Genomic DNA, 16,246 nt, shown 5'->3' with positions numbered 1-16,246 from the left:
AATGAATATTTTAGTTAACGCAAACACTCTCTCAGTGTCCAAATAAACATGAAATAGAATTTCTATTGGAAAGTATGTTTTGATTCAAGCCTTACCGGTGTTAACACTCAACAATTAAAATCACTCAAAAATAGGTGTAACACTCTCAAGAATATGTGAGTGGAATAATGTAAGCAAAGGCAAATATCTCACATATAATTCATATAAAAAATGCTCAAGCAAGAAAGAACAATTAGTCTCATGAAAGGATGCCGAAAATAATTTACACCACACTCATTGATTAGTCATGAACATGTCTAAACCATACACTCCTCAAGATCAAATAAGGACTTTTATTGGGACATAACATAGGGTTAAAGAAAAGGGAAATAAATAACAAAAAGGTGATGGTAAAAGTGAGAAGTATTTCAAGATAAATGGACTTCGGCTTCTTTTGTATCTTCAATTAATTTCCCTCTCCAATTTTCTTTCAATAAAGCACTTATATTTCTTTTCCATAGTATACCTTCCACCCTTGAGCATCAACCTTTTTTTTTTCTTCTTCTTCTCTTTCAATCTTTTCTTTAGATCTTTTTTTTTTTTTTTTCAATTTTTTTTTTCTTCATCTTCTTTTGAATCACTAATCCACCACTCCGAAATAATTTGATAAAATTCATTCTTGAAACACTTGAGAAAGGGTTTAAGAAAGAAGGAAAACCTTTTTTTTTTTTTGAGCATGAAGGCAATGACAATCTTTAGCAGAAGTAGCATAATGAACTTAAAACATAAAACTCATGCTAAAGAAGAAAAACTTTTTTTTTTTTTTGTGAAAATATAAAATAAAGAAAACAACACAAAATCAACGACAAACATCAAGCATCAAGCTCCTCCCCCTAAAACTTACATTCTCCCTAACGTAACAAAATAAAGCAAATAAGTAAAGATTAAGGAGATCCACTACAAAAAACAGGGACTTTATTGACGCGGCAAACAGTAACTCATGTTTGCCACGTCAATAATTTTTGACGTGTCTAAATAAACACGTCAATAAAAAATTTATTGACGTGTCAGATTTTAACACATCAAAAAGTTTTGACATGTCTAAATGCCACGTCAAAAATTTTTGATGTGTTCCATTGACAGGTCAAAATTTTTTGACGTGCCTTTATTCCACACATCAATAATTATAACTAGTTATAATTATAATTTGGTAGTAAATTAATTGTACAATATGTATTAAAAGAAATTAGGTAGTAAATTAATTTTAATTGGTATGAAAAATTAATTGGTTAACAAAATTAGATAACAATATTAATCGGTACCTATATTAAGTAACAAAATTTAATTGGTATATGTATAATTGGTATATGTCGTCATATATTAAGAGATATATTCAAACCCATTAAAATTTTATAAAACTAGCTAATGCTCTTTTCTCTTATATGCAATGCTTTCACTATATATGGCTATTATATGTGCTTTGAATTCTTTAATTTATGGTTATTAATAAATATTAGGTAACAAAATATATATGGCTATTAATTAATACTAAAAATTATGCAATGCTTTCACTATATATGGTTATTATATATATATATGTGTGCTTTATATTCTTTAATTTACGGCTATAAATTAATAGTAGGCAACAAAATATATATGGTTATTAATTAAAGTGATATAGTATTAATACATATCACGTTTTCAATATTGTAGGAATATTAATACAGATATGTATTATATTAGTTTTAAGTATATAGTATTTTTTTAAAAAATAAGTGATCGTATAATTTTTTTCTCTTATTATTTTCAATATACTTTCTTGACGTGTCAAACGTAACTCGTCAATAATTTCTTGACGTATCACATTTTGACGCGTCAATAATTATTGACATGCCATTTTAACACCTCAATAATTGTTGACGTGTCATTTTGACACGTCAATAATTATTGATGTGCCATTTTTTAACACGTCAAAAATTAATTAATTAATAATATTAATTATTTGTACCTATATTAAGTAATAAAAATTTAATTAATTGGTTAACAAAATTAGATAACAATATTAATAGGTACATACATTAAGTAACAAAATTTAATTGATATATGTATAATTGGTATATATCGTCATATATTAAGAGATATATTCAAACATATTAAAATTTTATAAAACTAGTTAATGCTCTCTTGTCTCTTATATGCAATGCTTTCACTATATATGGTTATTATATGTGTTTTGAATTCTTTAATTTATGGTTATTAATTAATATTAGGTAACAAAATATATATGGCTATTAATTAATAATTGAAATTATGCAATGCTTTCACTATATATGTTCTTTATATTCTTTAATTTATGGCTATTAATGAATAGTCAGTAACAAAATATATATATATATGGTTATTAATTAATAATAAAAATTATGCAATGTTTTAATTATATGTTGACTTTCTTGACATGTCACATGTGGCACGTCTTGACGTGCCACATGTGCCACATCAATAATTTATTGACGTTTCTACTGTAGACACATTAAGAAACCTCATCGAAACGCCAAACCAGTTGGACCCCTTTTTCTTTTCTTTTTTTCTGTCCCTCCTCTTTTTCTTTCTCCTCCCGCGTGCGCCCGCAACCTTCCTTTTCGAATAAGTTGTCAGTTTTTTTTCTTTTCTTTTTCTTTTCCTCTTCTAGATGAGATCTCTTCCTTATTTTCTTTCCTTTCTCCTTCTCATTTCAACTAACTTCTTCTCCCAAATTCCTTCTTTTTGCTTATCTTTCGGTTCTCACTTATATATATATATATATATTCTTTTCTTCTTCTTCTCACGCCCACCTCCCTTGTTTGTAGCTTAAACAAAATAAAAGAAAAGAAGAGAAGGAACCTATGAGAGAAGAGGAGAAAAAGTGAAGAAGAAAGAGAAATGGAGAGAGAAGGGAAGGGGTCTAAATATTTGGGGATTTTAAGGTATAAATGCTTGAATTTGAGTTATTCTATATCCATTAGTCTCTTATATAGAAGTTTTTTTTTTTGGTTAAATTTGCTAACCCATTTTTAGATTTGTTCTTCCATATTATTTGGAGGTTTGAAGTATTTTAGGAATTTCTACGGGATGTTTAGAGGTCGGAGTACTTGTGTAGTGAATCCATGATGAGATTTTGGGAATTTTCCTTCAATAGTTAGATATATATATGGGTGTTCAACATTTGTAGGGATTTATATGGGTTTTAAGTTGCAACTGGATTTTTGATGATAAACTAAACATGAAGTAAATTTAATTGAAAAAAAACTTCCAGAAATTTTTTTTTTTAAAAAAAAGATTATGATATTTTTTTAAAAGAAATTATTAATTTTTTAAAAAAAATATTTTTTTAAACTTTAGGACGTGTCAAAAAGTCGCAGGTCAATAATTTATGACATGTCAATAATTTTTTTGACGTGCCACTTTTTGAGCGCGTCAAAATTTTTTTTTGATGTGCCAATTTCTGACACGTCAGTAATTTTTGATGTGTCAAAATTGGCACGTCAAAAAATTCGAATTTTTTACACCCACCTTATTAACCTTTGACACACGTCAAAAAAGGTTTCTTACATGTCAATATGCCTGACACGTCAGAAACTATTGGTCAACAAAAACCTTTTTTTTTTCTTTTTTTTTTCTTTTTTTTTTTTTTTTTGTAGTGAGAGTGCCTTGAAGTGGTGAAAGAAATTGACACTTGTTACCTACGAAAAAAATTTAAGCCACGAAAAAATTATTTAAGCAAATTATCCCTTCTAAAACAAAAGAATCGGCCGAGTTTAATTAATTTTAGAACAAAGATTATTTAAAAGGTTAATTACAAGTAGACATTTTTAAATGTAAAATAGTTCACATGCATGCATGAAAACATGTGTATATGAGATGTACCATAATTAGAAGACAAAAGAACAATATAGAAGGAAGACAGCAAAGGTGGTTAGAAATACCTGTTTCCCAAATACATCCCGGATAAATTGGCCACTTCTTTTAGGGCTCTCTTCCACCCCTCCACCTTCATTTCATCATCGTTGAACTTTTTTGGAAGGTCAGTGAATGCTTCTCCAACCCTATTGGTCTGATGCCGTATTTCCGAAGGATTTATCTCATAGAACAGTGGTAGAACTAGTATCTCCCTTGTCTTTCTGCACTCGAGGATCTTCATCAGCTCGTCCAAGCACCATCAGGATGATGCGTAGTTTTTAGAGAGTACAATGATCGAAATCTTTGACTCTTCAATGGCTTTGACAAGTGCCGGTGAAATTTCCTCTCCGCTTCTAAGTTTGTCATCCATGAAGGTGTTGATTCCTTCTCGACGTAAATCAGTGTATAGATGAGCAGTGAATGTTTTACGAGTATGTTCGCCTCTAAAGTGACGAAGCCACGAGCAGACCAATAAGAGCGATGGCCCCAACTAAAGCTGGAAAAAAAAAATTAAGTCTAATATGTTTGGCTAATGGCCCCTCCAAAAATAGTCAACAACCCAACAATTAGCCTGTACGTGGTTGTGTGCACAAGTTCAAGTTGTTTCTCTTTAATGTAGTGGGTTTGCCATTTGCAGCAGAAAACTCCCACAAAGTTGGTCAAAGTCCACCTTTATAAGCTTGTTGCCATTGCCGACAAGTTTCTTTTTTTTCTTTAATATGACGCGTCGCAAGCATGTGACAACTTGCATTATTATCTTGACAAACTTCCATAATTAGGTAGGTATAGCTAGCGGTTCTGCATTTCTCTCTCAATTTTTTCTCCTAACTAGTACTCTTGTAACTTCGTCCATGGCCTTCCACACAGCTTCTTAGTCATTCTCTTCTTTCATATTTCAATGGGATGTATTCTTGAGTTTTAGAGGCGAAGATACTCGTAAAACTTTCACAGCTCATCTATACACAGATTTTCGTCGAAAAGGAATCAACACCTTCATGGATGACAAACTTCGAAGCGGAGAGGAAATTTCACCAGCACTTGTCAAAGCCATTGAAAAGTCAAAGATTTCGATCATTGTCCTCTCTAAAAACTACGCATCATCCCGATGGTGCTTGGACGAGCTGATGAAGATACTTGAGTACAGAAAGATAAGGGAGATACTAGTTCTACCACTGTTCTATGACGTAAATCCTTCAGAAGTACGGTGTCAAACCAATAGGGTTGGAGAAGCATTCACTGAACTTGCAAAAAGGTTCAACGATGATGAAATGAAGGTGGAGGGGTGGAAGAGAGCCCTAAAAGAAGTGGCCAATTTATCCCAGATGTATTTGGGAAACAAGTATTTCTAACCACCTTTGCTGTCTTCCTTCTATATTGTTCTTTTTTCTTCTAATTATGGTACATCCCATATACACATGTTTTCATGCATGCATGTAAACTATTTTACATTTAAAAAAGTCTACTTGTAATTAACCTTTTAAATAATCTTTGTTCTAAAATTAATTAAACTCGGCCGATTCTTTTGTTTTAGATGGGATAATTTGCTTAAATAACTTTTTCATGACTTAAAAAAAAAAAAAGCAAATCGAAAATGAACTTTCCATTTGTTGCGCACATATCGGGGTTGTTTGTCAAACTCCTCCCCACCCCTAAATACTATTCACTTCATTTTTTCAAAAAAATCAACATTAAAACATTTTATATTTATATCACATCATTTATTTTTTACTACTATTATAATAAAAAAATCCCTACAAAACAAAATTTTCTAGTTTTCAATACCACTTTTTCTCTTTTCTATACCAATTAATATTATTATTATTAATATTTTACAAAAGTATGAATAGTGCTATGGTGCATAACAAACCCCCTTAGAGTTAAGTATCACTAACTTTTCTTTGTAGTCCTACTTTTTTAATTCATAATTTCTCTTCTTTTTATCTGAAGGTAACTCATTAGTTAGTATGTTTTGTTATCTTTTTGTATCGGTAGGAATGAACCTGAATTTCTTGACAAAATCATCGAACGGGTGAATTCAAAATTAGTTGGTAATACATACTTTAAAGTTGCCCAATATCCAATTGGAAGAAAGTCTCGTGTACAAGGATATGAAGTCGCTTTTAGATATAGAGAATAATGACAACACAAGCATGATAGGGATCTTCGGAACTGGCGGGATTGGTAAGACAACTCTTGCCAAAGCCATCTACAACTCGATTGCTTCTCATTTTGAAGATAGTTGTTTTCCTGAAAACATTAGAGAAACTTCCAACAAAAAGGGCCTGATCCATTTGCAAATTAAACTCATTTCTAAAATCCTAGGAGGTTCGAGTCAAATGGTTGACAATGTTGATCAAGGAATTACTTTGATACAACAAAGGCTTCGCTTAATAAGGATACTTCTAGTTCTTGATGATTTGGATCATTCAGACCAATTAGAAAAGATAGTTGGAAAAGGCAATTGGTTTGGTTTAAGAAGTAGAATCATCATAACAACAAGAGATAAACATTTACTAACTAAACATCAAGTTTTAACCAACGAGGTGAAGGAATTGGGTTACTTCAAAGCTCATAAGCTCTTTAGTTGGCATGCCTTTAATAGAGATAGACCTGATGATTATTATGTGAAAGTCACAAACGATGTAGTGTGTTATGCTGGAGGATTGCCACTAGCTTTGCAAGTGCTAGGCTCGAGTCTAAAAGGTAAAGATATCTTTTACTGGAAAAGTAAATTGGACAAGTACAAAATAATTCCTCACAATGATATTCATAAAAGACTTCAAATAAGTTTTGATGGATTAGATGAAAATGCAAAGAATATTTTCCTTAACACCACATGTTTCTTCAAAGGAGAGAATGTAGAATATGTCACAAAAATACTAGATAGTTGTGGTTTTCACTCATATAGTGGCATCGAAGAGCTAAACGATAAATGTCTCATAACTGAGTTTTTGGATAAATCATTGGTGATGCATGACTTGCTGCAAGAAATGGGTAGAGAAATTGTTCGACATGAATCACCCGAAGAACCTGGCAAGCACAGTAGATTATGGTTTCATGAAGATGTTTGTCATGTTCTAGAAGAAAATATGGTAAGAATTATGTTAAAAATCCCTTTAAATTTTACTTTTGTTTCTTTTTCAAGAGTTAAGCAACTAGGAAAATATATATTTACAAAATAACAATATTGCTTTAAGTTAGATGGTTATCTGACTTCAAGGGTTGAATATTCATGTAAAAATTGTGATGTTCACAATAGAAGGAGAACATGTAAGGTTAATCCCACCTTGAAAAAAAAAAAAAAAAAAAAAAAAAAAAAGTCCCAATGAGAAATTCTAATTAAAAGTTATACTGAACTTTATAAAAAGTTAAATATAATTCTTGGAATTTTTTTTTTTTTTTTTTTTGGTAAAAACACATTTCTCAAAACAAACTACGATAAAAAAAAATACAAAAAATAAAAATAAAAAATACATTTTACAAAAAATTAAATACAAAACTTTTAGGGAATGTCCTACAACTTCATAATCGAAAATTTTGCAAACGCATACTTCTAGCTATTTAAAGTGAGAAGGTTGGTCTTAACAATACATACATACAACCTTTGTCAATTTTTACAATTTTTATTAGTATCTTGCCTTTTCTTTTATGAACAAGTAAGGGTAATATGTAAATATAAATATAACATAAACATTCATTTTGAGAATGTGATCATCAGTCACTTTAAGGCATTCCAAATTACTCATTTTGAATGATTGGATATACAGGATAACATAATTGCAGAAGGTGGACAAGATGAAGAACATCCTCACTATCAAGTTGCAATAATTGTTGGAGTTTACAGTGATGGTAATGAAATCTATTGTCCTCATGGAGATTACCATCAAACTTGCTATGGATCATTGCGCTCTGATGAAGTATGGTTGCATTCCTATGTTCTTCCATAAGATTTTAAGCTAAAGAGAGGAGATAATCTTCGAGTTTGCTTAAGTATTTTCCAGTATCATACAAGTTTGAATTTTATATCTGTGAAACATTCAACGTTAGTGTTCTTTAGAAGTTGCGGATTGCATTTGGTATGAAAGCATGAAGAAAAAGCGATAGATTTAATTCAACCTTCAAATAGATGCCATGATGATGATGATGAATGATGATGGCAACTTGGAATCCAAATTTTACCCACAACAAAAGCGACATTCTTCAACACCTAGCACTTAGAATTCGTATGAAGAGAATAATGTAATTAAGGTGTGATTTACTTATCTCTTTTTCAAATCCGATTTTCTTACCCCTTTTAAATTACTATTGCTTTATTTTTTACGGTCTTGTTCGTGCTTTTATATATAGTTTTCTGCTTTACGATTTTGGAGGCATAAATTCATCAGCAATGAAAACTAGTAAATTCTTGACCTACTTGGCATATCTTTGGCTTTTGTGTGTTTTGCGGGACGTGGACAATCTGGCAGGCAACTCACATGTTGTAACTTCTACTTCAGATGTCACGTTAGTGATTTTACTCGCCATAGCCTCTCTTTATAATTCTTTTTTTATTTATGTTTTTGTTTTTTGTGCAAGTATTATGCTCTTTTGGCACTTCTTAATCATGGCCATGCTCTTTTATAAGATTGGAGTTAACCCGATATGCAATTTTGCTAATTGTTGAGAAAGGAAATTATTTCCTTTCTTCAAGGTCTAGTTAGATTTTCTTCACAAATTTTTTCTTTTTCTGTCTTTCTTTATATTTTTGTTTTTTTTTAAAAAAAAAAATTTTAAGCAACAACTACAAAGAGAAAAATAAAAATAAAAAAAAAATTAGCTTGATAGAGTGACACAATATAATAAATGGAGAAAGAATCATATTATCTATATGTCAATTAACCAATGAATGAGTTCCATGACCATTTATATTTATTACAGAAAAGCACAATCATCATTCTTAGTAGGACACAAGTAGGCCTCCTAAAATTACTCCAATTACTAAGCCAAGAAAGACTCTATTTTTTCATTCCTCAATTGAAGGAATGTAGGCGAAATGAGAATTTAAGGCCATTACCTTCTTCATCTTTTTTCATTTATCATGGTTTTTCTATCATCTTCTCAAATGAGCATTTATGTTCTGAAATGAATTTTTCTACTTTATATAAGACCTTATTGTTGTGTTCATCTCCACATAAATAATCAATGTACTTATCGCTACGACTTAAGAATTTTGCAAGGACATGTTTAAGGATGTGGAAGTGGGTGCTACTTGCAATCGATTTTGTAAAATCTCTAAGTGCATTAATAAAAGATTAACCAAATCAAATTCCTTTAAACTAACCAACATTTTTCTGTTTCTTTGGTGGCAGAGTTTTGATTATTGCTGCTAGGGACCTTTCCTTGGTTTTGGATTTCAGTTGATATTTTTTCCAGCCCCAGTATTATTTTCAAGTGATTGGGCAATATGTGAAGATTAAATAGAAAGTAATCCTCTTTCAATTTCTACATGTGTAAACCTTGGTTTTTATGTTCTTTCTCTCATTCCCTCATGTTTTCTTAATTCAGTTACCCTTTTGGCTAAAACTCTGTGGTTCTTGGTAAAGATCTTGAAGAGGAATTTTCAATAGCAGAACATATCCCATTACTATTTTAGTTGTGCAGTGCTGGTGTCTAAACAATTGACAAATCTGGCCGTTTTCATCTTGAGAGAATATAAAGGGCTATGACTGCTGTGACAATTGACAAATCTGCACGAAATCATTAACAATCACTGAAGAATGCAGGAAGATCACCCACATGCATATCATGTTTCTCACCTGATAGATTTTCCATGTCCTCTTCACTTCCATATAGTAGTTTCTCCCATGTTAGTATATGCCGTATTGGAGTATCTTGGAATCAAGTGGATGCCCTTTTACACATTAAATTAGTACCTCGGTTTATTATATTTTATTTTTTATTTTTAGGATACGTGGCATATTTTAGGACTGGCATGTGAGAGATTAACGAGGTGTCGATTTTGTATTTTCCCATAGGTGAGGTACTAGATTTGACTGTTTTGGAAACCTAGAGGGAAAAAAAAAAAAGTACAAACCGAGGTACTAAAAATATACTTAACCCTAGTTTTTATAGTATGGATGCATTGCTAGATCGAGATGATGCAGAACCTGCACCAGACGACAATACCCATTACCCACTTGGCCAGCCCAAGTAGCTATTGCAGGCCCAGAAGCCGACAATAGGGGCTAAACGGATTGGGCCTAAGCCAAGGGCCTCAGTTACATAAAGAACACTAGGAATATTTACGGGGAAGAGGATAACCTGCTCTAGGGATAGAGTCAAAAAGTTTTATGAGCAAGAGCCAATGTTTTGTAACATATGTTACAATCATTATTTTTTTAAGCAGTTGGTTTACAAATTCTTCAAAAAAATTTACCGTTAGACATTAAAGCTTGTTCGTTATTTTTATGACAAAAAACTAAATCAATTTAATTGGTTTTTGCGGTTTTGACCTGTTAGTCATTAACAAGTTTTTATTATAGTTTAACCATTTGATTATTAACAAATGTTTTAAGGTTTTTTGATGTTATGACCGTTTGGTCCGTAATTGCCTTTGGTAAACTATTGAGAAATATTGAGGGACACCAACTTTCTCATATTCCAAGCACCCTTACCTTCATCAAAACTGCCAAATAGCACGGAAATCGGATGGAATAGTGGTGTTGCGGAACCACGTAAGAATTTGATGATGATTGCTATCCCAATCAATGGGGTGAGTAAGGAAAGCTTCATCAATTTAAGTAGCGCCTTTAATGGGCTCTTTGGCATCCCCTGTCACATAAAACAAAAGCTTGCAACCTTTAAGAAAACTACACATAGATTGGGACCGGGCATCTAGAGATTTGAGTCATCTACAGATTTCAAATGCAAAATCAAAGTGTAATTTGTGCCATCTAGAGTGTAGTTTGCGCCATCCAATATAGCCTGAACTTGATAAAGAATCACGTTTTGTGCCATATGAAATCAGGACGAAAAGAAAAATAGAAAACACCTTGCCAACCCTTGCAATAACAGTCAAAGTCAATATTCAACCATCAAACAATGTGGTCAAAGTCAACGGTCAAGTCAAGCCTAACAAAGTGCTGGCATGGCAGGGTGCTGATGTGGTAGAAGTGTTGACGTTGCATAGGTGCTGACATGGCACTAGGGTTGACGCTACACTAGGGCTAACGTGGCCTAGAATTGACATAGCGTTAGGGTTGAATGCCACATGGCGAAGTGTAAGGGGAAGCTCTACCAGCACGTGGCTGACGCACCAAGGAGAAGGCTGCACGTGGAGTGTATTCATCACAAAGATAGAACTACAACACGTTAGGGCTCAGACGGCGGTGTTCTCGGTGGACTAAACTTGGCGGCGGCGGACATGTGGTTTGGTGCTATGATTGAGGTAATTGGATCACCGTGTCGGCAAGAAAGAATTGATGTGTTGGCAGAAGGTTACAAAGAGACAAAATTGTTCCTTAATTCAACAAAAGGCCCACCAAATAAAGGTCCTCCAAGAATAGCCAGTAATAACAGATATGTCCCTTATCCAAAAATTATAGCAGGACCTACATACCCTATTGGAGTTGGAAGATGTACACTAGAGGCATCGAGCCAAGGTAGATTTGTTGAAGTTTGGGGACCGTAACACCAAATTTTTTCATGCTAGTGCGAACCAACGACGCTGGAACAATTTTATTCATATAATTACTGAGGAGGAGGGGTAAACCTTTGAAGAGCCGGAAGAAATAGGTGATGATTTTGTTTATTATTTCACTAACCTTTTTAGTGCATTTGTTCCTGGAGACGCTTCACAATGTCTTGCAGCTTTGGAAAGGAAAATTACCCCAGACATAAACAAGGAGTTATTGAATGAGTTCACAATGGATGAAGTAAGTCAGGCTTCGAACCAGATGGCCCCTTCGAAAGCTCCAAGACCAAAAGGTTTTGCAGCTTGTTTTTTTCAAAAACATTGGGCAACTGTTGGTGAACAGCTCAGCCAAGCTGTATTATTTTCTTTGAATAATGGTATTCTTAATAAAGAGTTGAATTCGACATATATTGTTCTTATCCCAAAAATCACCAATCCCACTTGTGTGACTGAATTCCGGCCTATAAGCCTATGCAATGTGGTCTATAAAATTATCTCAAAGGTTCTAGCAAATAGATTGAAGAAAGTTTTACGTGAGATTATTTCCATGAATCAGAGAGCATTTATCCCAGGGCGTTGGATAACTGACAATGTACTTGCTGCATATGAAACATTACACACAATGCAGTCAAGAATGTGGCGGCAGAGTGGATTTATGGCTATTAAGCTTGACGTAAGTAAAGCTTACGATAGGGTGGAATGGGGGTTCCTTAAGGTGGTAATGCGGGCACTTCGTTTTGATGATAAATGGATCGAGCTCATTATGATGTGTGTAACTACGGTCACCTATTCGGTCGTGGTTAATGGTACTCCGACAGGTCAAATGCGCCCATCACGGGGTATTCAACAAGGGGATCCAATATCACTGTATATATTCCTTATTTGTGCCAAAGCCCTTAGTGCTCTCCTTCGCCAAGCGGAACAACAAGGAGTCTTAACAGGAGTCCCCACTTCCAAAAAGGCCTTAGAATTAACCACCTTTTTTTTTTAGATGATAGCCTACTTGTTTGTAGGGCATCGATACAACATTGGCATCGGATGACTGAGATTTTGAGGTTATACGAGGCGGCATCTGGGCAGAAATTGAACAAAGAGAAGACTTCAACTTTTTTTTTTCAGCCAAAACACCTCAAATGAGGCCAAAAAAGAGATAACTAAAGAGGCGGGGATTCCAGCCATACAGAGGTATGACAAGTATTTGGGACTCCCAGCCTTGGTGGGCAAATCTAGAACTAAAGCTTTTTAGAGTATTAAGGATTGAGTTTGAAAAAGACTGCAAGATTGGAAACTGAAGTTCCTGTCCCAAGTAGGGAAGGAGATTTTATTTAAGGCGGTTATTCAGGCTATTCCCACATACAGCATGAGTGTATTCCTTTTACCAAAAGGGTTGTGCAAGGAGATTAATACACTTATGCAAAACTTTTGGTGGGGTCAAAAAGAGAGCGAAAATAGGATCTATTGAATGAGTTGGGCCCACATGGGAGTGTCAAAACAGAGAGGTGGTATGGGTTTTAATGATTTACTAAGCTTTTTAATAAAGCATTACTAGCAAAGCAAGGTTGGAGATTGTTGCAATTTTCGGACAGCTTGACAACCCAAATCATAAAAGCTAAGAACTACCCAGGGTCAAATTTTCTATAGGCAAGCCTAGGCTCAAAGCCATCTTTTGCTTGCCAAAGCATTTTTGGAGCTCGGGATCTGCTCCATGAAGGTTTGATTTGGAGACTCGGCAATGGGCACTGCATCAGAATTTGGGGGGATAGGTGGATTCCGAACCCAACTACATACACGATCCAATCTCCACCTAAGAAACTTGATCCTAGTGCTACGGTAAAGGAACTGATTGACTCAAACACTGGCTAGTGGAAACAAAGCTTGCTTCGGGAACTCTTTACACAAGAAGAGCTGTTCGCCATTAACTCTATACCAATCAGTGCAACCACACAACAAGACACTCAAATATGGAGGTGCACAAATACAGGGAGTTTCACTGTCAAGAGCACCTACCATTTAGCCAAGGAGTTGGACACAAACAGACAACCTGAGAGCTCAAGAAAGGTGGGGGACAATGTTTTATGGAGAATATTGTGGAAGCTTCCCCTAACAAATGCAGAAAAAAATTTCATGTGACGGGCAAGCCAGAATCTTCTTCCAACACGAGAAAATCTCCTTATGCGAAAGGTAGTTCCGGACCCCATGTGCCCTATATGTAATAATGAAGTAGAGACAGTATTGTGGGACTGCCCTTCTGTGAGAGATGTGTGGGTGGCAAGTCATAGGTTTCTACAGAAATTTTCACATGATGGTCCAGATTTGTTACAGGTGGCTAAGGAGATTTTGAGAAAATATGGGCAGGATCTTCTTTCCACTTTCATACGGACAGCAAGGAAGATTTGGCTTAGACGGAACAGTGCTGTCCATGTCGATGAATTTACCCATCCAAACAGAATTATCTTGGAAGTGGAAAACCTTACAGAGGAGTTTTCACGTCTCTTTGACACAGCCCAAACACGCATGGCTGACAACACTCCCTCACCAGAAGTACCTTGGATGCAACCGCCCCTAGGTTGGTGGAAAATCAATTGGGATTTTGCAATCGATAAGTCCCAGTGTCAAACAGGGATGGGGATGTTAGTAAGGGACCATACTGGAATGGTTATAGCAGCCAAGTGTCTCACCCGTACAGGTAATCTAGACCCGACAGTTGGGGACGCTTTGGCATCCCTTTATGCAATACACTGGTGCCAAGATTTAGGGGGGAGGGCTATTATCTTAGAAGGGGACGCGAAGCAGGTAGTAGAAGCAATAAACTTTGACGTCAACAACCAAAGCAGATATGGACACATTGTGGAGGATATTCGCCAAACTCTACAAACGTTCTCAAGGTGGCGATGTGCTTTTGTAAACCGGAATGCAAATATTGCTGCTCATGGATTAGCTAAGGGGGCAACAAAACTTGTCATGGGTAGGGAATGGAAGGGGGAAACCCCGGGCTGTATCTGTGATATTATTGAGAGGGAGAAAATTACTCTATCTCAAGATTAATTTATGAAAGTTACAAATTTTCCTAAAAAAAAAAAAAAAACAATATTAATTTGTACCTATCTTAAGTAACAAAATTTAATTGGTATATGTTGTCATATATTAAGAGATATATTCAAACCCATTAAAATTTTATAAAACTAGTTAATGCACTTATCTCTTATATGCAATGCTTTCACTATATATGGTTATATATATATATATATATATATATATATATATATGTGAGTGTGTGTGTGTGCGCGCGCGCTTTATATTCTTTAATTCATGGGTATTAATTAATAGTAGGTGTTATTAATTAAAGTGATATAGTATTAATACATATCACGTTTTCAATATTGTAGGAATATTAATACATATATGTATTATCTTAGTTTTACGTATATAGTATTTTTTTTTTTAAAATAAGTGATCATATAATTGTTTTTCTTATTATTTTCAATATATTTTCTTGATGTGTCAAATGTAACACGACATTAATTTCTTGACGTGTCACATTTTGACATGTCAATAATTATTGACATGCCATTATTTCACACGTCAAAAATTAATTAATTAATAATATTAATTGTTTGTACCTATATTAAGTTACAAAATTTAATCAATTGGTGAACAAAATTAGATAACAGTATTAATTGGTACATATATTAAGTAACAAAATTTAATTGGTATATGTCATCATATATTAAGAGATATATTCAAACATATTAAAATTTTATAAAACTAGTTAAAGCTCTCTTGTCTCTTATATGGAATGCATTCATTATATATGGTTATTATATGTGCTTTGAATTCTTTAATTTATGGTTATTAATTAATATTCGGTAACAAAATATATACGGCTATTAATTAATAATTGAAATTATGCAATGGTTTCACTATATATGGTTATTATATATATGTGCTTTATATTCTTTAATTTATGGCTATTAATTAATAGTAGGTAACAAAATATATATGATTAATTAATAATAAAAATTATTCAATGCTTTTATTATATATATATGTGTGTGTGTGTGCGCGCGCGCGCGCTTAATTTGTATTCTTTAATTTATTTTGAAATAATTAATATTAGGTAACAAAATATATATGGTTATTAATTAATAAAAAAAATTATGCAATGTTTTAATTATATGATGACTTTCTTGACGTGTCACATGTGGCATGTCAAGAAATTCTTGACATGCCACATGTGACACGTCAATAATTTATTGATGTGTCTACTGTACACACGTCAAGAAACCTCATCGAAAAGGTGCCAAACCAGCGGAACCCCTTTTTCGTTTTTTCTGTCCTTTTCCCTCCTCTTTTTCTTTCTCCTCCCGTGTGCACCCACAGCCTTCCTTTTCAAATAAGTTGACATTTTTTTTTTCTTTTCCTCTTCTAAATGAGATCTCTTCCTTATTTTCTTTCCTTTCTCCTTCTCCTTTCAACTGATTTCTTCTCCCAAATTCCTTCTTTCTGCTTGTCTTTCGGTTCTCACTTATATATATATATATATATATATATATATATATATATATATATATATATATATATATATATATATATATATATATATTCTTTTCGCTTTTGTTTTTTCTTCTTCTTCTTCTTCTCACGCCCACCTCTTGTTTA

At 33.5% G+C, this 16,246-nt stretch overlaps 1 pseudogene; it reads left to right on the top strand.

Moving 5' to 3' along the window:
• Window positions 1-4,766: 4,766 nt before the first annotated feature.
• LOC132185199 (disease resistance protein RPV1-like) lies at window positions 4,767-14,632 on the top strand (annotated as a pseudogene).
• The last annotated feature ends 1,614 nt before the right edge of the window (window positions 14,633-16,246 follow it).

This window comes from Corylus avellana, chromosome 7 (genome assembly GCF_965113065.1).
Source record: "Corylus avellana chromosome 7, dhCorAvel1.hap1.2, whole genome shotgun sequence".
Taxonomy (NCBI): domain Eukaryota; kingdom Viridiplantae; phylum Streptophyta; class Magnoliopsida; order Fagales; family Betulaceae; genus Corylus; species Corylus avellana.
This window is presented reverse-complemented; position numbering and strand designations above follow the sequence as displayed.